The 23,578-nt window shown below is 54.4% G+C and overlaps 1 protein-coding gene across 2 annotated transcripts in view; it reads left to right on the top strand.

The window, feature by feature from the left end:
• Positions 1–23,578, top strand: part of NECTIN1 (nectin cell adhesion molecule 1) — a 100,089-nt gene that overhangs the window by 496 nt on the left and 76,015 nt on the right. The window lies entirely within an intron of this gene.

Genomic DNA, 23,578 nt, shown 5'->3' with positions numbered 1-23,578 from the left:
GAGAGACGGAGGGTTTGGGCTCTCCAGTGTCCCCAAAATCCCCGCTCCCCTCCGCGCACACTTCCCACGGGCTCTTTTGCGGAGGGGCTGGACCGCTCCCAGCTTTCAGCGCTTCCTTTCGCTGCCTTTGAGCTTGGCTGCCTGATGGCATCTTATTCATCCCTTTGGTTCCGATCCATCCCTCGGGTTCTGATCCATCTCTGGAACGGAGGAGATGGGCAGAGATGCGCCTCTGCCAGCTCGCTGGAGCCAGCCGGGCGGTGGCAGAGCTGTCCCTGTGTCCTTCCCTGGGCTGGGACCTGCCCCGAGCTCGGCACAGCGCTGAGGAGAGGGCGAGTGACCCAGTTTGGCCAGTGCCCTGCGGGGACTCATTTATTATTCTGCTCCAGTGCAGAACGGGTTAATGCCACCCTGGAGGGCTTTCCGGGAGTCGGAGCCATGGGAAGGGGATCGGCAGTCTGCGTTTGCAGCTTGTGAATGAGCTGAGAGATGCAAACAGAGCCGGTGTTTTGCCTTTTCGGTGGCTGGGGCTGGAGCGCGGGCGCAGGAGCGGATCCAGCCTGGGCTGGGATCTGCAGCTGGAGGGAAGTTGCGAGGAAGGCAGGGTGGAATTGCGTCCACTCCTCCGATATTGGGGCTGGGGCAGCGTCCCAGAGGAGCGGCCAGGCTGGCTGGGCTGGGACTCTGAGATGGGAGCAAGGTCTGGGCCATCAGAGCAAACGCCGGGGCCCAGAGCTCCCTGGCAAAGACGGGGAGGCGATAACATCAGGACATGGGAGATCAACAGATCCCAGCGACTGGATGGTCTGGTTAAAATGGATGGAACGGGAGGGGGTGGTGATCCAGAAACCAGGGAGGCTGTGAGAGGGAAAAGGGTCACAGGGCGATGGGAAAGCAGGGCTGGGTGCACCTCGGTGTTCCAAAGGGATCTGCTGTGCATTGCAAACAGAGGTGACGGAAGGGACAGCCTCGGGCTTCCCCGCTCCTCTGTGCTTCAGGCAGGTGCCTGGCTGAGCTCTGGCTCCTCTCAAGGAGTCTCAGAACTTTCCATGCCGTTCTTCACCCGGCCTTCCCTCCTCATCCTCCCGCCCACAGCCCCGGGCAAAGGCGCTGGAGGGGCAGCGATGCTCTGGTGACTGTGCTGGCTGAACCGAAAGGACTTTGTGCTCCCCTGGGAATTGCTTTCACCGAGGAGACACGCAGTGACCCTGACACAGCCTGGCATCTCACCTTGTCCTGCCAAGACTTTTCCTCCTATTTTTGGCTGTTCCCAGGGCTGTGCTGCCAGCAGCTCCTCTCTTGCCACTGCAGTAGCGTGGCAGTTTGTCTTGCACTGTCCCGCTGACAGCTCTGCCAGGATAAGCCAGTGGTGCAGCTCGTGGTGCCTTGCCAAGGCCGGGGTACAGCCAGCTCTGCAGTGTTCCAGGAGGATCATCCTCCCCAAACCCTGGCCCTGGGCACCAGTGCCCTGCAGCCTGTGTGGGCGAGACTCTCGGCCCGACCTGTTCAGTGGTGGATGCACCACAGCTGCAGGAGTGGCTGATCCTGGATATTAAATATTTATTCATTCATTTATTTCGTTTGGGTGCTGGGGATGGACCCAGAGCTGCAGGGAAGGACCAGCACAAAGCAGAGAGTCTTTACCAGACCCCACGTAGCTCCTTGAGTTCACACTTCATTTTACCAAAATCATATATATAAACATATATAAAGCTGTATTTAAGCTTTGAATTCAGACAAGCTTGCTCAACAAGGAGAGGAGACTCAGGATTCTCTACTGCAAGTGAATTAGTAGCTGTGGACTTGTTGGAAAATGTGGTTTTGTACCCAACACCCAAGAAGGATCAGAGCAGTGCCTGCTCTCTGGAAAACCTCTCATGTCCAGCTGATCAATGCCATTTCATTCTGTTCCCACCCACCTCCCCCTTCAGATAATATTAGCTTTTTTTTCTCCTTTGCTCTGATAAGGAAATAAAAGTTCCGCCGCTGTAAAAGCTGTAAGGAGTCTGGTATAAAAATCTGCTTTACAAATTATCTTTAATGTGAGCAGTTCAATCGTCCAGAACGGATTCAATTCATGGCTCCTGCAGCCTTCCCTGCCCATCCATTTGGAACCAGGTATCAGCTCACGCTCCATTCGAGATATTGATATCAACAGGGGTTACAGAGAGCCGTGGGGGAAGGGGAGGAGAGACCCCAGGCAGAGGTTAGGAATGCTTGCAGCTCAGTTTATGCTTTACAAGCCTTAACAATCTGTCTGTTTGTCCCCATCGTGGAGCTCCTGCAGCTTGAGGTGCAGCCACAGAGAGCAGAGGCATCACCTGTGCCTGCTCCTGCCTCTGCACATCTGGGAAAGTGCTGCAGACAAATTCCTCTCTGCTATTGCTGGGCTACCTCCTGCTCTCCCTGGGAACACTTTGCAGAGGGCTTTGAGATGCTCCACAGGGGAGGGAGAGCTGCAGAGGTGGCTGGAGCTGCTTTGCCACGGGCTTTTTCCATCAAAGGAGCATTGGCTGAGCCGTGGTGACCTGCAGGGCTGAGGTCAGGCTCGGCTGCAGCTGGAGGGAGGGTTCATTTTGGGGAGCCACAACAGCTCTCTGGAGTGCTGGGAAGAGCCAGAGCGTGTCACTGCAGGATCTGCTCCATCTTGTACTTGCTAGAGCTGCTTTAATATCCCAAAGTAGTTTCCAAAATGAAAAAAAAAAAAGTTGCCAGAGTCTCCTTCAGCGTTTGGGTTGAGTTCTTGGCTGTTATTTTCCTTCCCCCGCCTCCCAAAACTCACAAACAGCAGCATCAGGCTATTTCAGGCAGCAAAAGCGTGGCTTTGGCTGATTTTTTTTCCTCTTTAAACCTCACTTAAACCGACCGGTCGGGTTTTACCCTGGCATGGACGGAGGAGCTGCTGAGTGTGTCAGCGTGGGTGAGGCACAGGCTGGGGCAGAGGCAGCTCAGCCCACGAGCAGGGGGTGTCCCTGCCCGAGGCAGGGGGTTGGAAGATGAACTTTAAGGTGCCTTCCAATCCAAAGCATTGTGGATTCTGTTCCTAGTGGATCCTGAGTTTCCTCTCCTTGTTAAGCAAGCATGTCTGAATTCAAACCTTAAATACAGCTTTATATATGTTTATATATGGATATATGATTTTGGCACAATGCATTGAGGAGCTACATGGGGTCTGGTAAAGACTCTGCTTTGTGCTGGGCCTTCCCTGCAGCTCTGGCTCCGTCAGAGCACCCAGAGATGCTGTTTGCCCCCTGAACCAGCAGCGTTGGTCAGGCAGGAGCTCCCAGCCCAGTCCCATCCACAGGGAGAGTCCAGGGGCCCATCCAGCAGCACTTGCAGTGCTTGGGACGAGCTGGTGGCCGAGAGATGCTGGCAGAGCCTGGCACACCTCTCCTTGCATCACCCCTGCTGCTCCGGGCTGCAGCTGGAGCAGCCACAAAAGCCAAGCTCAGAGGGAGGCACCACAGGGCTCCTTTGAGCAGGGCTCACGCCTCGGCTGAATCACGGGAGGAACCAGAAGAGCAGGTTGTCCATGACCTGCTTCCCAGGCTGCCACCAGCACCTCGTGCCCTCTGCTAGTGCCACCAGGCTGGGGACAGCCCGGGGGGACAGCAGCAAGTGGCCTTTTCCCACCTCTTCCCATTTGAGGAGTCACACAGCGCTGCCAGCAGACAGGGATGGGGCAAGCACTATGCAGGGAAAAGGGGATTTATCCCAGAATCCACAATGATTTGGATTGGAAGGCATTTAAAGATCATCTCCTCCAACCCCCTGCCCCGGGCAGGGACATCTTCCACCAGACTGGTTTGCTCCAAGCCAGGAATTTTGGGAAGAGCTGGAGCTGGGCTGTGTGAGGGCTGCAGGGGTGGGTTGGCCAGCGCTCAGGAGCATGGCCACAGTCCTCAGCGCTGCCAAGAAAGGGTTGGAATCTCATCCTTGGAATCAACATCCTTGCCCGAGGTGCTGATGGCTCCTGCTCGGTCCCTTTCACAGGCCAGCCGGGCTTATCAGTGCAAAAAAGCAGAAACAAATGAGGGAGGGACAAAGGAAGGCACTCCAGTCTCACAGCCCCTGGAGATCTTGCTTTTTCAAATAACGTCAGATGAAATCAGGGCAGCTCTGCTGAAGGGTGAGCTGGTGCTGAGCCACTGGAGCAGAGACCCAGTTTGCATTGGAGACACCTCTTTGTGTTAATTACCAGAGCTTAGCATGGAGATTTCCCAGCTCTGAGCCCACAGGAGCCTTCCAGGTGAAGGTTTGTTTCACACCCAGCAGCAGTTCCAGGTGAAGGTTTGTTTAAGGAATGAGAGGTCTCATCCTGCCTGTGTTGAGCCATGGATGTTCTCCCAGGTGCACATTTTGCCAGGGTTAGTCCAGGCTGCATTGAGGCACAACCCAGGGTTTTCAAGGGGAGCCCCTTGGCTCTGGAGCAGAAGAAAATCTGCTCAAATGATGAAGAGGAAGGAAGGAGAGGTTCCCCTCTGTCTCCACCCTGGGTTTAACGTCCCCTCTGAGTCACAGGGAGAAATGGGAAGTGAAATTGGCAGCACGTGTTACTGTCTGTGCCCTGTGCTGTGTCCCAGCTCCTCGGGGACACGTGTGGAGCCCAGCTCCTGCTGCCCCTGAGGGTTTGTCCTGTCTGGGCACTGATTGCAGCCCTTCCCACCAGAGCCGTGGCTCTCATTCTCCACTGCAGTGCCAGGCCACACAAACAGCAGCTCCTGGCCATGGGAAGGGGACACAGCTCCCGTCCCTGGCTGTCCCCAGCCCAGAGGGACAGGAGGGCCCAGCCTGGGGAGGCACGGGGCTCTCCTGTCATGTCAGCAGCTCTGTGGGGTGCTGGGGATGGTGGCAGGAACTGACCCAACCTGATGAGCCATCTCTCCTCCATTCCCCCACCACAAAGCAGTCCCTGCAGGAGGTTCATAATCCTACCCATTACTGGGTGTGATGCAAGGTGGAAGAATTTCTGAGCATTATCCACCCAGCTCTCTCTGCTGCATGCCTGCCCTCCCTGGCCCTGAGCCAGACCAGTTGGGGACTGGTGGGCAGCACTTCAGCCCCAGGTGTGCAGGGAGAAGAGCCAGGAGAGGCAGGAGCAGGGTGGTTCTCCTCCCTGGAAGCTGGAGCACAATGAAGGGGTTTTCTGTCCTCCATCCCAGCCTTTCTAGCTTCAGGAAACTGCAAAGTGCTTCCATCTGCTCCCAAGCAGGCAGGGATGCTCCAGATGTGGTCCAGGACCTGCAAATCACATCCCTGCCTCGGAGCAGCATCAGGCACCAGATGGACCACCTGGCTGGGAGACAGCAGGTACTCCCAAGCCTGCTGAGGCAGGAGGACTCAGCCTCCACCTCCCTCCTCAGCAGTTCCCTCCCTGTAATCAGGCTGGGTTTGAGGCTGTTTTGCTTCTCTTGTGGAAGATCCATGCCTCTCCCCTCCCTCTGTGCTGGAGAGGGGCATCAGGAGCACGGCCAGGAGTGATGGAGGGTCCTGTTAGGCAGGGCTGACATGAGCCTTTCCAGAAGATTCCAGCACAAAGGGCAGTCTGTGAGGGACCCAGGGCTGTGTGGCCACCTGGGAGCAGAAGCAGCCCTGTGCCGTGTGTGGCTGCTGCGGTGGAGCTGTGTCATGCGGGTGCAGGGATTTCACCTGGGAACTGTCCTGAGAGCGTCTGCTCTCTGCTCTGAGGTTGTCACGTGTGCAAAACCAGGTTTCATTTCTTAATTTCACTCTTCTTTTGTTTCCCCTTCGAGGGAAATGCTGCTGGAGCACTTTGCACTGTCCATTTCCACAGCCCAAGGGCCCAGTCTGGGGGCACAGCTCTGGCTGTGGGCTCAGGGTCTGGTGGCTACAAGAGGCTGCTGTGACTCAAGAGCACAGGGCTGTAATTAGAGGTTGTTGTGCCCCTGGCAGAGCCAAGGCTTACAAATGATCCCTGATGGGCAGAAGTCACAGAGTTCAATGGCAGAAGTAGGGGAGGAGAGAGGTCAGAGTTCCTGTCACTCTCTGCTCCTGATTTCTGTGCAGAGCAGCTTGGCATGGGATGGTTTTGCTGCCCTGTGAGGAGGGCAGGGGAGAGCAGCAAGGGAGGGATGAACCCTGCCCTGTCCTTGAGCAGCCTGGTGCCAGTTATCAGCTCTGAGTTATCAGCTCTGTGCAGTCATAACTCCCCCAAACCCATGGCCCTGATGGAGGCTCCCCTTGCCTTGAAACTTCTCCTGGAAATAACCCTACAAAGCCTGCAGTCAGGAGGACACTTTGCACTGGAGAATTACCTGCATCAAGCTCTGGCTACATTTTTCTTAGGAAGAGGCATCCAAGGGGCTCTACCCTGTCTACACAATCAGCAGAGACCCCTTGGAGGCAAGCCCAGAGTCTTGATCCCAGCAGTGCTGATGGCCTTTCTAACCTGGGGGTGCCAAAACTAGAGGAAATACTAAGGATGGATAATGCAGATCAGTTTAGGGGCTGTAAGAACACACAAGAAGATCTCCCCCGTTCTGGAGGGGTTGTATTTCCTTTTCCCTGCCTGTCTCCTCACTTATGTTGTTCTAAGGGTTGGAGCAGGAGGCAGCAGCAGATTTGGTGGTGCACAACTGTACAAGCTGCTCATTGCTGGGCCTCTTTGGGCTCTTCCCCTGGTCAGCTGCACCAGGAGAGTGTCTGGGGGCCGTGCTGGAGGAAGGGACATCTCTGGGCACGGGGCAGAGCCGGGGCTGTGCCCGTTTATGGCTGCTGAGGATCGGGGATGTGTTGCATAGCAGCATCCCTGCCATGCTGTAATTCATATCAGCTGCCAGTTTCCATTGGATACAGGACCCCTCTGGGCTCTGCCAGGCTCCATGGAGTGCTGGATGTTTTACTTGGTGAGTTTATTTTGTGTGCTGAGGGGAAAGGGCACTCGTGGATCTCCTTCCTCCAGCTCAGCCCCCCAAAATCTGGGTGCTGAGGCCAGGAGCTCTCTGTGTGTGTGTGCGTTTTATGCAGAGACTTTTCCCAGTGATGGGGCTGAGCTTTCCCAAAATTTCCCTGGAGCTCAGATCCAGTGAGAACCCAGGGAAAGAATCAGTGAGAACCCAGGGAAAGAATCAGTGAGAACCCAGGGAAAAATCCAGTGAGAACCCAGGGAAAGGTTCAATGAGAACCCAGGGAAAGATCCAGTGAGAACTCAGGGAAAGAATCAGTGAGAACCCAGGGAAAGGTTCAATGAGAACTCAGGGAAAGATGGGAGGGCTGGTGGGGATCTCCTCTCAAGGGAGGGATTGCAGTGCTCTGATCTTGCCAGGAGGCCTCTTTGGGGATTTGCTGGGTGCTGTGATGGGTGTGCTGGGTACCCCTTTGGTAGGAGCTGGGTGGGATCCTGTGGAGGATGGCAGCAGTCCTGGGCAGCGGTGGGAGGGAGGAGAAAGAGGATAGAGCAGAGTTTGTAAAAGGGGGAATGTTCTCTGTGCCTGAGGAGGGAATGGGGAGCAGGACTGAGGACAAGGAAGGCTGCAGAGGTTGCAGGGAAAGGCAGAGCCAGCCCTGGCAGTTCTTGTCTGGGGTTCTCCAGGAGATCCAGGCTGGAGCTCTCACATCCTGTCCATGATCAGTCAGCTCTTGACAAGATTTCCTGAATGTCCACCCAAAAACCAGCTGAGGTGTGCCCACTCCAGCTCTGCCCAACTGAAGGATCAGGAAGGAACAGTGGCCAGGTGATCCTGACCATGCTGATCCATGGATTCCCATCTCCAGAGCTCAGGGGGCCTCGCCAGGGCTGGGACATCCCTGGGACATCATCCCAGACACCCAGTGAGCAGGGACAGGGCAGGAGTCACCCCTCAGGATTCCCAGGATTTGCATTTGCTGTTGATTGACTTTGGAGCTGCAGAAGCAATTTGCCAGTGAAAGAACCTTTATCCCCCGACTCCCCCAGTCCTTCTGGGAGTTTGATTTCTCAGCTCACAACAGAATGATGGTGGTAGCAGCGAATTCTCTGGGGCTAATATTGCCAGCTAGCACACTATAGAAAGAAAATTCTTTATTTGTTGGCGTGGCAGGAACAGACTTTGGAAAATGTACCCTGATTTTTAAATACCCATTTCGCCTGTGGTGTAAATACTAAAATGGGCTTTTTTCTCTCCCCCCCCCCTTTCCCTCTCTCTTGGAGTTTAAAAATATCGCCAGCCTGGGGAGGTGCATCTTTCACTGAGATTTATAACGGCTGCTCTCAAGTGATCTGGAAAATGAGCCTCCCTCTGCCCCATCCAGCCTGGCACCTTCCAAGAATTTATTTCCTATATTTGCGCAAGCCTAAGAATACTTAAAAGGGCTGCATCTCCACCCAAGCACTCTAATTATTTAAGTTTTGTTTATGGCCGCTCTCAGGGGAGCTGCGAACGTCCAGGCTGCTGATCCCTCCCTCCTCTGGGTAATTCAGCCCTGCATTGCTGCTGGTTGGTAATGGCCAACAAATCACGGATGCTGCGCTGTTTGCCCAGGATGGATCACCCTGGCTCTGTAAATTGGCCAAGCCCTCAGGGCAGGGGTGGGGAGAGGTGCAGGGGCCCCTGTGTGAGCCCAGGGCTCTGAGTCCTGCTCAGTGTCCATGCCAGGCTGCCTCCTGCCTTATCCTGCTCTCTTCTGGCTCTGGAGCCGCTGGGAACCTGTGGCTGAGGTGAGGCAGGAGCCTGGGATGGCAGGAGGCAGCGAGGAAGAGGAGGGAGGCTCCTTCCTGGGCTCTGCCCACCTCCCCAGCCAACCTGGGGCTGCCTCTGGTCACACCTGGGGCTGCACCCCCTGCCCACTTCTCCATCCCTTCCTCTCTAGGGGGTTCAGGCCACCTTTCCCATTATCCTGCTCACACAAAAGCTGCAGTTTTGGCAGTGAAGGGCTCTTTTCCCCCATCCCCATCCCTTCCTCCCTAAGGGGGTTCAGGCCACCTTTCCCATTATCCTGCTCATCCAAAAGCTGCAGTTTTGGCAGTGAGGGGCTCTTTTCCCACATTCCCATCCCTTCTTCCATCCCCTCCTCCCTTGAGGGAGTTCAGACCACGTCCCCTGTTATCCTGCTCACCCAAAAGCTGGAATTTTGGCAGAGAGGGGCTCTTTTCCCACATCCCCATCCCTTCCTCTCTAGGGGGTTCAGGGTCACCTTTCCCATTATCCTGCTCACCCAAAAGCTGCAGTTTTGGCAGTGAGGGGCTCTTTTCCCAGCCCTGTGGCCAAGCTGCCCAGCCCCAGTGAGATCTGGAGGAATCTGCAGTCTTGTGGCTGCCTCTGCTCCTGTCAGGCTCGGTGATAAAGAGAGAAAGAGAGATTTTGATTACATTATGACAAGCGACAGAGAGATGGAGTGAGGGCTGCAGTCTGCCTGCTCTAATTCCAATTAGCAGGGGTGGTGTGGCCAGAGCCTGACAGCTGTATTGATCCCAGCTTTGGATGGGGAAAACCTTGCCGGGGTCCCTGGGGCTGAGCACAGGGACAGCTGTGGGGCAGGGAGGGGAAAAAATCCTGTTTGTAATGGGGCACTTGAGCAGGTGCCTGAATTTCACCTTCCAAAATGCCACAGCCAGCCTGGTACTTGAGCTTTCTTCTGGATTTACCTCAAAATCTGTGCTGCAAACCCCCCTTGGGGTTTGTCTGTAGCTGCAGGATGAAGCAGGCTTCTCCTGAGTGTGCACGTGGAGTGAGTTTATCAGGACTCAGGCTCTTCCCTAGACAGAATGTACCCAAGTTAAATAAATCAGCATCCAAGGAACAAAAGCCCAGGGCTGCAAGGGAAGGGGGAGTTTTCCTGTGCCACTTGAAGGTCAGAGCTGAGGCAGGCTGGCAGGGCTGTGGGCAGGCGGGTGGTGCAGATGCTGTCTCAGCTGCACCCTCCCTGTGGCAAAGGGGAGGACTCCAATCTGCAGTTTTGCAGGTATTGATCCGAGACCTTTCACTGCCTCTAAACTCACTTTGGAAATAAAAGGCTCAAATCATTCTCCTTAAGTACATATATTCTTTTGTGGTCTTGACATTTCCACAGTGCTGCCGTGCCCGTGGAGCACCTCACAGCACCTCACTGGCAAGGGGAATATCTGCTGCCTCACACCGACTCCTACCAGGCATGAATCAGCTCTTCCTTACAGGGAAACAATGGCCTGGAGGTGATGGCAAAGCTCAGAAGGGCTGGCAGCATTTCCTGGCTTCGCCAGCAGCTCCCTGGAACATCCTTGGCCAGCTCCCTTCACCTCTGTGTGCCTTTCCTTGTCAGGAGCTGCTGGGAGCTGTCCCTCTCTGCTCTGCTCACATTGCCCCGTGTCTGCAGGGTGCCTTGCACACCTGATCCTCCCTCATCCAGGCAGGAGACATTTGCAGAGCTCAGGGAAAGGTGAATTCTCCTTTATTTGGTCATTTTTTTCACGGCCGCCAGAAGCAGGCAGAGAATTTGGAAGGCAGGAAATGCTTTCGCATGGATCCAAGCACAAACATTCTGTCAGAGCAAACACTGGGCTCAGTTTCTGGCTGCTCTGGGTGTGGGATGTGGGGCTGACATCATGGAACCGGGTGAACACAGCCCACTGGCTTCCCTGCCTGCTTGGATCCAAAGCTCTCTTGATTTCTCGCTCTGCTGGTTTTGTGTTCAGGTCACCTCTGGTTTCCAGGACAGGGCTTGCAGGAGGGTGAGAGGTGTGGGCTGGGCATCTCAGCACTTCCCTGGACTGTGCTGGACTCAGGAATGACTGTCAGGGGTTCACATCCTGAACAGGGTGCTGAGGCAGGAAGGATGTCCTGCCATGGCATAGGTGACACTCATGGTGTCCTATCATGAGAGTAGGTGACATTCATGATGTCCTACCATGACAGCAGCAGGTGACACTCATGGTGTCCTACCATGGCAGTAGGTGACACTCATGGTGTCCTGCTGTAGCAGTAGGTGACACTCATGGTGTCCTACCATGGCAGTAGGTGACACTCATGGTGTCCTGCCATGGCATAGGTGACACTCATGATGTTCTGCCATGGCAGCAGCAGGTGACACTCATGGTGTGCTGCTATAGCAGTAGGTGACACTCATGATGTCCTGCCATGGCAGTAGGTGACACTCATGGTGTCCTACCATGAAGTAGGTGACACTCATGGTGTCCTGCTGTAGCAGTAGGTGACACTCATGGTGTCCTACCATGGCAGTAGGTGACACTCATGGTGTCCTGCCATGACAGCAGCAGGTGACACTCATGGTGTCCTACCATGGCATAGGTGACACTCATGGTGTCCTGTCATCACAGCAGTGGGAGTCTCCAGATCCCTGCAGCCAGTGTTGCTCTTCCCCAAAACTCCCTGCACGGCTGTGAGCAGGATTCCTGGCACTTGAGCTGCCCCAGACAACAGAAACACCATTTATTGCGTGAGCAAGCACTTCCAAATCTCCGTGGTCCTTCCCCCAGGCAGGGATGGAACCCAGGCCCACTGAGGCACCCAGTGTGTGTCCCCGTGTGAGCCTGGCACTGATGGCACTGACTGTGGCTGCCTCAGACAGCAGATGGCTTGGAACAAGTGTCTCTGTGCTAGAAAAGCTCTGAGTCTCTCTCCTGGGTGATGACGATTTCAGCCATATGCAAGAGTGTCTCTGGCATTCCAAGGCTGGGAGAAACTTCCCTGGGAAGAGCCACAAAGAGCCATTCTTCATTCTGTGGCCAAAGGAGGTGCAGGATTCATTGGAGGAAGGAAGGGAGGTTCACTTCCAAGCTCTGGAGAAGCAGGGAAGCAGCAGAGTCAGCAGCCTGCCCACGGAGTCTGTCTGCATCCTCCTCCTCAGCCTGCAGCCCCAGTGCACCCCAGCACCCCGGGCTGGGAGTGTTCCAGACTGGGGGAGTTATTACAAAATCCTGCTCAGGACACACAGGGAGAGATGGAGGGTTTAAAGTTCGATAATTGTTAATTATTACCCAAGGTTCCCAGGAGGCTTTCTGGGAAAAAGACGTGGCTCTCATCTGCAAAGGTGTTCTGTGGAACATTAGTCTGTCCTGGCCACACTAAACCCTTTCACTCTGCTTCTTTCTGCCTCCTGTGGGATTAATAAAGTGCTGCTGGAGAGCTTCTTATCTCAGAGCTGAGTAATGTTTGCAATACAGGGAGGGGAGGCAGCTGTGATCCGGGAAAGGAGCAGAGGGAAGGGAGGAAGAGGGAGGCTCATGGGGCAGGGGCAGGCTGTGGGGCAGCCTGGGCTGGGCAGAGAAAAGCCCTGGAGACAGCAAGCACTAACACAGAAAACCAACTGATTTCTGCATGGATTTAACGGGAGGGTCATCCACTGACACTGCACCTTTGGACACACAGATTATAGTGAACTTTGGATAGAGTCATAAAGGACACGAGGGATTATCAGAACTTTGCAAGCATTCCAGACACCAGCAGGAAAAAATAAATAATCAGGGAACCCCTTGTGAAGGAGAAGAAGAAGCCCAAAAAAGGGGCAATTATAGTGAACTTTGGATAGAGTCATAAAGAACATGACTATCAGAATTTTTCAAGCATTCCAGACACCAGCAGAAAAAAACAATATATCAGGGAACCCCTTGTGATAAAGAAATCCCAAAAAGGTGTAATTATAGTGGGCTTTGGATAGTCAGAAAGGACATGAGGGATTATCAGAACTTTGCAAGCATTCCAGACACCAGCAGAAAAAAATTATATATATATTTATTCCTTCCTCATGTGAAGGAGAAGCCCCAAATGGTGCTGGTGGTGCTGCCAAGGACCTGGGAGGCTTTGCTGCCCTTCCCTCTCTCCCTTAAATATATCAGCAACCCCCTGTGAAGGAGAAGAAGCCCCAAAAGGTGTAATTATAGTGAATTTTGATTAAAGTCATAAAGGACACCAGGGATTATCAGAACTTTCCAAGCATTCCAGACACCAGCAGAAAAAAATTATATATATATTTATTCCTTCCTCGTGTGAAGAGGAAGCCCCAAATGGTGCGGGGGTGCTGGAGGCTTTGCCGCCCTTCCCTCTGTCCCTGCCCAGCTGGCAGCCGAGCTCTGGAGCAGGAGCCCGCGGGCCAGGGCCACGCCGGAGAGGCAGGACGGGCTCTGAGCTTCCCACGGGTGTGGGCTGGAGCTGGTTGGGCCGGGCTGGGCCCCCAGGGCAGCACCCAGCGCCCCTGGGAGCGTGCCAGGCTGCGGGGAGCGAGCAGCCGGGCAGGGAAGGGCAGGCAGGAGGGGTTCAGCCCCTCAGCACCATCATCTCCCACCCTGCTCCTCCTCAGCCCCCTCTGATCCCTGAGGAATGCTGCTTCCCCAGGCTAGAAGCTCTCAGGACTCCGTGGGCAAGGAGAGCCCCAGTGTGGGCCTGTGGGGTGACAGGGCTGCAGAGCTCCACCATGATCCACAGGGGTTTGTGTGCAGCCAAGGGTGGTGGTAACAGCTCCAAAACTGCCTCTGGACAACCAGTTTGCTGTGGGTTTTTCAGGAGAAAACAGGCTTCAGCAGCTGGGACAGCCTTGCGCTAAAATTCCTAAAGAACAGCCATTTCTTTTTATTCTTCTTTTTTTTTCTTCTTTTATTTTTTCCTATTCTTGCGGCAGAGTTTCTTGGTGCCTTCAGCCCATGTTTCCCCACAGAGAGTCCCCCACCTGTGCAGGCCCAGACAGCTTTGGAGGCTTTGAAGTGCAGCTTCACACTTGGTGTTTTCCCCCACAAAAAGAAAAAGGAACCAGTTCTGGGGCTGAGCACAACGAGCTGCAGCTCTGTCTGCAAATGGGGTGAGGAAGGAGGAGGTGAAGGATGAGGTAAAGGAAGAGGTGAAGGAGGAGGTGAAAGAGGTGAAGGATGAGGTGAAGGATGAAGTGAAAGAGAAGGTGAAGGATGACGTGAAAGAGGAGGTGAAAGAACACCCTTTTCTCTCTGGGTGCCCAGGACAGGCCTGGCTGCTCCCCTCAGATCCCCCAGAGGAGCTCTGGCATCTCCAGGAGGGCTCAGCTGCCCCACACACGGCCCCACGTGGATGGTTAATCCCCAGGGAGATTAATGGCTGGGTTTTATCTTCACCCACCCCTCAGGTGACACTCATGGTGTCCTACCATGGCATAGGTGACACTCATGGTGTCCTGTCATCACAGCAGTGGGAGTCTCCAGATCCCTGCAGCCAGTGTTGCTCTTCCCCAAAACTCCCTGCACGGCTGTGAGCAGGATTCCTGGCACTTGAGCTGCCCCAGACAACAGAAACACCATTTATTGCGTGAGCAAGCACTTCCAAATCTCCGTGGTCCTTCCCCCAGGCAGGGATGGAACCCAGGCCCACTGAGGCACCCAGTGTGTGTCCCCGTGTGAGCCTGGCACTGATGGCACTGACTGTGGCTGCCTCAGACAGCAGATGGCTTGGAACAAGTGTCTCTGTGCTAGAAAAGCTCTGAGTCTCTCTCCTGGGTGATGACGATTTCAGCCATATGCAAGAGTGTCTCTGGCATTCCAAGGCTGGGAGAAACTTCCCTGGGAAGAGCCACAAAGAGCCATTCTTCATTCTGTGGCCAAAGGAGGTGCAGGATTCATTGGAGGAAGGAAGGGAGGTTCACTTCCAAGCTCTGGAGAAGCAGGGAAGCAGCAGAGTCAGCAGCCTGCCCACGGAGTCTGTCTGCATCCTCCTCCTCAGCCTGCAGCCCCAGTGCACCCCAGCACCCCGGGCTGGGAGTGTTCCAGACCGGGGGAGTTATTACAAAATCCTGCTCAGGACACACAGGGAGAGATGGAGGGTTTAAAGTTCGATAATTGTTAATTATTACCCAAGGTTCCCAGGAGGCTTTCTGGGAAAAAGACGTGGCTCTCATCTGCAAAGGTGTTCTGTGGAACATTAGTCTGTCCTGGCCACACTAAACCCTTTCACTCTGCTTCTTTCTGCCTCCTGTGGGATTAATAAAGTGCTGCTGGAGAGCTTCTTATCTCAGAGCTGAGTAATGTTTGCAATACAGGGAGGGGAGGCAGCTGTGATCCGGGAAAGGAGCAGAGGGAAGGGAGGAAGAGGGAGGCTCATGGGGCAGGGGCAGGCTGTGGGGCAGCCTGGGCTGGGCAGAGAAAAGCCCTGGAGACAGCAAGCACTAACACAGAAAACCAACTGATTTCTGCATGGATTTAACGGGAGGGTCATCCACTGACACTGCACCTTTGGACACACAGATTATAGTGAACTTTGGATAGAGTCATAAAGGACACGAGGGATTATCAGAACTTTGCAAGCATTCCAGACACCAGCAGGAAAAAATAAATAATCAGGGAACCCCTTGTGAAGGAGAAGAAGAAGCCCAAAAAAGGGGCAATTATAGTGAACTTTGGATAGAGTCATAAAGAACATGACTATCAGAATTTTTCAAGCATTCCAGACACCAGCAGAAAAAAACAATATATCAGGGAACCCCTTGTGATAAAGAAATCCCAAAAAGGTGTAATTATAGTGGGCTTTGGATAGTCAGAAAGGACATGAGGGATTATCAGAACTTTGCAAGCATTCCAGACACCAGCAGAAAAAAATTATATATATATTTATTCCTTCCTCGTGTGAAGAGGAAGCCCCAAATGGTGCTGGGGGTGCTGCCATGCCCCTGGGAGGCTTTGCTGCCCTTCCCTCTGTCCCTGCCCAGCTGGCAGCCGAGCTCTGGAGCAGGAGCCCGCGGGCCAGGGCCACGCCTGAGAGGCAGGACGGGCTCTGAGCTTCCCACGGGTGTGGGCTGGAGCTGGTTGGGCCGGGCTGGGCCCCCAGGGCAGCACCCAGCGCCCCTGGGAGCGTGCCAGGCTGCGGGGAGCGAGCAGCCGGGCAGGGAAGGGCAGGCAGGAGGGGTTCAGCCCCTCAGCACCATCATCTCCCACCCTGCTTCTCCTCCTCAGCCCCCTCTGATCCCTGAGGAATGCTGCTTCCCCAGGCTAGAAGCTCTCAGGACTCCGTGGGCAAGGAGAGCCCCAGTGTGGGCCTGTGGGGTGACAGGGCTGCAGAGCTCCACCATGATCCACAGGGGTTTGTGTGCAGCCAAGGGTGGTGGTAACAGCTCCAAAACTGCCTCTGGACAACCAGTTTGCTGTGGGTTTTTCAGGAGAAAACAGGCTTCAGCAGCTGGGACAGCCTTGCGCTAAAATTCCTAAAGAACAGCCATTTCTTTTTATTCTTCTTTTTTTTTCTTCTTTTATTTTTTCCTATTCTTGCGGCAGAGTTTCTTGGTGCCTTCAGCCCATGTTTCCCCACAGAGAGTCCCCCACCTGTGCAGGCCCAGACAGCTTTGGAGGCTTTGAAGTGCAGCTTCACACTTGGTGTTTTCCCCCACAAAAAGAAAAAGGAACCAGTTCTGGGGCTGAGCACAACGAGCTGCAGCTCTGTCTGCAAATGGGGTGAGGAAGGAGGAGGTGAAGGATGAGGTAAAGGAAGAGGTGAAGGAGGAGGTGAAAGAGGTGAAGGATGAGGTGAAGGATGAAGTGAAAGAGAAGGTGAAGGATGACGTGAAAGAGGAGGTGAAAGAACACCCTTTTCTCTCTGGGTGCCCAGGACAGGCCTGGCTGCTCCCCTCAGATCCCCCAGAGGAGCTCTGGCATCTCCAGGAGGGCTCAGCTGCCCCACACACGGCCCCACGTGGATGGTTAATCCCCAGGGAGATTAATGGCTGGGTTTTATCTTCACCCACCCCTCTCCTCAGCCCAGTCTGGCTGGGTGAATCCCTGTGGGACAAGGCTGGGACAGCTGAGCCCTGTGTCCCCTGGCCCCAGGGATGGCACTCTGTCCCCTGAGCCCTGCTTTAGGGCTGAGGCAGGCAGGGGGATGCTGCAGATGCCAGAAAATGTGGATTTCCCACAGCCAGGTGGATCTCAGCCCCCGTGGGAGGGGACAATCCCCGTCCCTTCCTCCTGCAGAGCCACCCCGAGGTGCCACCAAGGTGTGGCCATGGGGAGGATGAGGGGAGGGTGCCGGGGGTGGTGACCCCCCTGTCCCCAAGGGTGTGGCCCTGAGCGTTCCCCTCCAAGGGGGATTTGCCTGCCAGGCCCATCTGTTCCTTCAGCCCATTGCCATGGCAACGGGGTGGCTTGAGATGGGCCGGGAAAATGAATCCAGGCAGGAAAAATATTCTTTATTTTTTTTTATCTTGGGCGGAAATGAAGGGGAGAGGGAGGGGATCCTTCTGGCTCCTCCCTTAGGGCTGTGCTGTCCCCAGGCTCCTCCTGCTCTCTGCTTTTCCCTTCCCCTCCAGGTTGGGTGTCCCATCCAGGGGGGTGGCAGTGGCCAGGTGAGGGTTGGGGATGTGCAGGTGAGGTCTGGATCTCCTCAGGTGAGGGTTGGGGATGTACAGGTGAGGTGTGGATCTCTTCAGGTGAGGTCTGGATCTCCTCAGGTGAGGGTTGGGGATGTACAGGTGAGGTGTGGATCTCTTCAGGTGAGGTCTGGACCTCTTTAGGTGAAGGTTGGAGCTTTGCAGGTGGGGTCTGTATCTCTTCAGATGAGGGTTGGGGCCATGCAGGTGAGGTCTGGATCTCCTCAGGTGAGGTCTGGATCTCCTCAGGTGAGGTCTGAGATCTCTCCTGCCCCCCTGGCATGGCCACAAGCAGTGAGGATGCTCTGACAGGGGGCTCTGCCTCTCCCCCAACCGTGGAGCCATTTCCATGGAATCCCAGACTGGTTTGGGTTGGAAGGACCTTAAAGATCATCCCTGCCCAGCCCAGATCCCCTCACCTTGCCCAGGTGTGTGGCCAAGAGGAGCCTGGCAGCTTGGTTTAATGCAAGGAGTCACTTGTCAGAGCGAGTTACTCCCAGTTTTTCCAGTAAAAAAAAGCCTGGAATGGAGTGGAAATGGTGCCCTGCTGTTTGTGCGCATGTGGCTCTGCCTGGGTGCATCTCAAGTGGAAATGGCCTGGAAAAAGAAGCCAACAAAAGAGGAAACAACAAATAAATATCTGCTTGTTGACAGTGAGATCTGGGCTAATGTTTGACAGACGAAAGCGAAGCGAACGCGAAGTGACAGATTGACAGGAAGACAGACATGTTTTCGTGCTAGTTTAGCATCCTGATAGAAACAGAAGAGAATTCAGCTTTGCAGGGGACCTTGAGGGGTCACCTACCTGCCTGCTGAGGTGGGTGGGTGTGCTAAACACCCCTAAACACCACAGGCAAGAGCTGCACACCCCTGCTCCCCTCCCCTGGCACCAGGAGGCTGCTCTGAGGGGCAGGAGCTGGCTCCAAACTGGGCTGGGGACAACAGGAGCGGGCTGGGGGAAGCTCTGTGCTTTAGTGATAAGTTTGTGCAGATTGCCCTCGATGGTCTTGGAGGGTTTTCCCAACCCTAATGTGATCCTAAAGCCAGGGCTCCTCCTGGGGAGGGCACTTGCAGCAGAGGCAGGCTGGGGGGGTTGGTGATGAGGCGTTTTGTTTGTTCCTCCTAAATGTGGAGAAGTGGGATGGATGGGGTGAGTTCTCCCTGTGCTGCAGTCCCAGCTGGAGATTTTCCCATCTCTGCCTTTCCCCTGCCCTGGACACATCTGCTCCCAGGGTAGGAGGCAGTGGGGAGGCATTTCAGGTTGGATAGGGCTTGGAGCAACCTGGAAAATGTCCCTGCCCATGGCAGGGGAGTGGGAAGTTGATCTTCAATTCCCTTCCAACCCATTCCATGGTTTTAGGCTTTGGGGCCGGGGTTGAGTGTTCAAGACAAGCTTTGTTTTCCCAGCATCAGACCTGAGGCTTGTGCTGGGAGCTGAGATGAGGAACCAGGTGCTCACATGGCCCTGGTGAGTGCAGAGCTGGCTTAAAGTCACCTTTATGCTCCCCTTTATCCCAGATCTGAGTGCAGCAGGGCTGAATGTCACCTGTTCCCTCGTGAGCAGCGATTTACAAAGCTCATCCTGCTCCTTGTTTGCAGAGCAAATGCCCTTTTCCTGTTGGCTCTGCCCTCCCTGCAGTGGGGAATCAGCAGATTCTGGGCTTGAAGCTTCTCCCAGATTTATGAGCTTGCTCTTCACCTTGAGAGTGAGGCTCCCTCGCCCTGAGAAAGCTTTGAAACCCAAAACACCAATTGCTGACTTCAGCAAACACCATTGATCCTCCTGCAAATAAAAGTTCTTTCTTTTTTCCTTTTTAGGGCATGGCTTGTGGGGATTTTGTTGTTGTCCTCTTTGTGTTTCTCTTTTTCCTCTGGAGACACGAGTCCCAAATGGTTCTGAGCAAAATCAATGTGATCTGAAAGGAACTCATCAATGGTCCTTATGGGGAGAGATTTCCTACCAGCCAGACGCCAACAAAAACCCACAAACACCCCTCCTCTCATCTTCCTCTCCCCTTGAAAAGCAAGGTTCTTTAATTGGCTTTAATCCTGGGAAGAGCAGAGCTGTTTGCATGGAATTGCTAATAGGGGATCATCTCTTGCCATGACTGATGGGTTATTTGATCCTGTGCCTCAGGAACCTGAGCCCTGCCTGGGAAATCAGGTGGGGAGGGGGATCCCAGCCTGGCTCAGAGCCCAAGCACAGGCACAGCTGCTTTGTGATTTCCAGGAAGGATTAGCAGAGCGATGGGGAACAAGCCCCTTTTGTCCTGTTGCTCCAGGGCATGGAGTGACACTGGGGAAAATCTGTGGGGTGCACAAAGTGGGGCACACTGGGCAGTTTGGGGGGGTTTGACCTTCCAGGGGTGTCCCACACGTGGCTGTGACTCACAGGGACAAACCTTGACCCTGTGAGTTGTAAATAGCAAAGAAAAGCACTGCCTTAGCCCTGCACTGCACAGGTGAGCGTGCTGCTGTGTGGGATGCTCAGGAGAGGAATGCTTGGAGCAGGAGAGGTCGGTTCTGTTGGCTTCTCTGCTCCTATTCCTGCTCTGACCACCTATTCTTTGGCACAAAGCCTCTCATCCTCCTGCCTGTGTGCTTGCCTGGCTGCTGATGGGCTCCTGCACGCCCTCACCTCATCTCTGTGTCCCTAAATGTCACTGCCAGCCCCAAAGTGGGCTTGGAAACGGGGCTGAAAGGCTGAAAAACCCAGCCAGGCACCAGGTCACCCTCACTGAGCTCTTCAGGCATCACAGGGGTTTGCAGTGGGCTCCAAAGTGGGGATCACTGCCCTCACCAGCACATGGAGCATTCCAGAAAGGGGTGCTGGGAGGCACCTGGAGCTGGGAGAGCTCCAACAGCACCAGGTCCCCAAGCTCTGAGCCCAGTGAAACGTGCTTGAAATGCCCCCTGGCTCTGAGCTGACTCAAGCACTCAAGGGAAACTTGTTATGTGGATGACACCGCTCGTTCCTGGCTGGTTTTTGTTTGTTTTGTTCTGTGTTTCTTGCTGCAGCTGCCTTTGGAGCAATAAATAGCTGTGGAGCTTGCTTGTGGTCTGTGCTAAGTTGTTAATATTTAATCAGAGGTCTGAAGCTGGATTTGTTTGGTTGGCAAAAGATAAAAATGGCTTTTTTGGGGTTTAGAGCTGGGGACAGACCTTCAGAAAGAAAGCTCAGGGTCAGCTTTTAATTAATCAATTATTTTAAGCCTGGAGCACACTGGTCAGTGACAGATTTTCTGAACACCTCAGCTCCCAGCAAACCTAATATGTGCCAAGCACCTGAACTGGCTGGCACTCAGCATGGCCCTGGTGTGAAATGTTATTTACAGAGGAAGCCCTGCTGACATGTGCCAGAAAGTGTTACCTGGATCCACTCCCCCTCCTCCTGCTCCTCCTTGGGGCTTGGATTCTGCTCTCCAAGGAAGCCAAGGAGGGAAGGATTTCCTTCCTAGAGCAGGATCCAGCTTCCCTCTGGCTTTGTTGGATTAGGGATCCAGGCCCTGGACAGCTGCTCGTGTAGAAACCCTGTTGCAAACTGCTGAGGGAGGGAAGCTGAGCTTTTATTCCCCCATCAGCGACTCTTACCACGTACAGAAACCCCTGGCACACACCTCTGGGAGCTGGCAGCTCCCCTGTGTGCAGGGAGGGAATTCTGAGTGTCCTCAGAGCCAGGCAGACCCCACAGCTCCAGCCCTGCCTGAGGGATCCTGTCCCAGCTCCTGCCTCCATCCCGTTTGCAGCATTTCCATGCTGGCTCTGCCTCGGTGCAGGGGTTTGGCAATGCCCAGGGCTCTCCAGTGGGTTCTGCAGTGCCAGGTCTATGGATTCTGGCACTACAACAATAATAATTCTGTGGATTATTGTCCCTGGGGACTGAGCAGTGGATGGCCACGGCTTGGCCAGCTGGTGTTTGCCTTGTGGAGGAGGGCAGGGCTGATCTGTGAGCAGGACCAAAGCTTGTCAGCTCTGGTGCCTGATCCCAACATCCTGCCTGCTAAATCCCAGCCTTGGGATGAGCTCCTGGGGTCCAGCTGGCCACTCCAGGGGCCAGAGCCTGGCCAGGGCTTTGCTCAGGTGCTGGGGTGTCACTATAGGACATAAATAAATAAATAAAAATAAAATAAATAAAACTATGCAGACATGCAGCTCTCTAAGGTAAAAAAGAGAAAAGTTTAATTTCTGACTCCAACATTTATAGATTTCCAAAAGTGACAGTGGATTGGAGGGTGACAGTGACAGTGTCACCTCTCCAATGGCACTGGACAAACCAACAGTCTATTAAATTTCTCCTCCTCCATAAAAGAATGCAAAACAATGAGTTATTTACATCAAGGGTGTAAGAAAGTTGGTTACAAGAATGTAAACATCAAAAAACTTAGAAAAACTTAAAAAAAGAGGGCGACCCTGGGGTTTGTGTGCTGGGCAGTTGTGCACAGGATAAGTGTGCTGACCCTGTTTGAAGGGATGGGAGCCCTCCCTGCCTGGGGACAGAGCTTTTCCAGGCTCACCCTGTGGGGTGACACATTGTCACCGTGCTGGTGACACTCGGTGCAGGATCCAGGGAGGGTTAAAAACCCAGAGACATGGCACTGCAGGATGCAGATGTGGAGGATCCAGGTTGGGGATGCAGATTTTGAAGGATGAGGATGGAAGGGAAGCAAGATGGGGGTGCAGGGGTTGAAGGGTGAGGATTTGAGGAGTGCAGGATGAGGGTGTGAGGGAGGAAGGATGGGGATGTGAGGAGTGCAAGATGGGGATAGAGGTTTTGCAAAATGGGGATTTGAGAGGTGCAGGATGGGGATATAAGAGGGTGTGGGATGGGGGTGTGAGTGGTACAGGATGGGGACGTGAGGGATGCAGGATTGGGAGTTTGGGGGTGCAGGATTGGGATGCAGGGGTTGCAGTTTGGGGATATAGGGGTAGCAGGATGGGGAGTTGAGAGATGCAGGATGGGGATAAAAGAGGGTGTGGGATGGGGATGTGAGTGGTACAGGATGGGGACATGAGGAATGCAGGATTGGGAGTTTGGGGATGCAGTCTGGGGATATAGGAGTAGCAGGATGAGGATTTGAGAGGTGCAGGATGGGGATATCAAGGGCTGCAGGGTAAGGATGCAGGGTAAGAATGCAAAATGGGGACACAAATTCTGCAAAATGGGGATATGAGAGGTGCAGGATGGAGTGTTAGGGGTGCAGGATGGGGATAAAAGAGGGTGTGGGATGGGGATGTGAGTGATACAGGATGGGGACATGAGGAATGCAGGATGAGGAGGGTGGGGATGCAGGATTGGGATGCAGAGGTTGCAGTTTGGGGATACAGGAGTAGCAGGATGAGGATTTGAGGGGAGCAGGAAGGGGATATCAAGGGCAGCAGGGTAAGGATGTGAGGAATGCAAGATGGGGACACAAATTTTGCAAAATGGGGATTTCAGAGATGCAGGATGGGATGTTAGGGGTGCAGGATGGGGATAAAAGAGGGTGTGGGATTGGGATTTAAGAGGCTGTGGGATTGGGATGTGAGTGGTACAGAATGGGGACATAAGGACTGCAGGATTGGGATGCAAGATGGGGATGTAGATTTTGCAAAATGGGGACATGAGGGGTACAGGATGGGTGCTAAGGGTGCAGGATGGGGAAATAAGAGGGTGCAGGATGGAGATGTGAGTGGTACAGGATGGGGACACGAGGAATGCAGGATAAGGATGTCAGGAGGGCAGGATGGGGACACGAGGGATGCCGGGTGGGAATGCAGAGGTTTCGGGATGGCATGTGAGGCTTTCAGAGTGGAATGCCAGGGTTGCAGGGCTGAGGTTTCAGGATGGGGTTAATGCTCGGCACCACGGCATCCTTTGTTCTGGGCAGGCTGCTGAGGTTTGGAAATGGAGCGCTGAGGAGCGAACACCGCAAAATAGAAACGTCCGCACTTTCTGCTGCTGATTTTCAGTTTCAACAGCTGCTCCATTTGGAACGGATGAAAACGCACTCCGGCTTAGTAGGAGTCAATTAAAAATAAACCGAGGCAGAGGATTGGTGCTGGAGCCCGGCGACGCTCATCGGACATAAAAGTTGCATCCTCTCAAGGCTGGATTTTCGCTCCAATTTGCCACGGGCGGCGGGATGGAACGGGGAGCGCTCATTAGCATGGCAATGCTGCTGGGCTGCGCTTTGTTCCCGCTGCCGGGCTGAGCCCCCCTTTGTGCCAGGGAGGGGACAGCGCTGTCCCCCCCGGGGTGACACTGCTGCCCGCCTGCCCGGGCGGATTAGGCAGCAGCCAGCGGACATCTGCAGGGAGGGGGCAGGGAGATGCTGCCGCCGCGGCCGCTGCTCGT

Source organism: Geospiza fortis, unplaced genomic scaffold (genome assembly GCF_000277835.1).
Source record: "Geospiza fortis unplaced genomic scaffold, GeoFor_1.0 scaffold110, whole genome shotgun sequence".
Classification (NCBI taxonomy): Eukaryota; Metazoa; Chordata; class Aves; order Passeriformes; family Thraupidae; genus Geospiza; species Geospiza fortis.
This window is presented reverse-complemented; position numbering and strand designations above follow the sequence as displayed.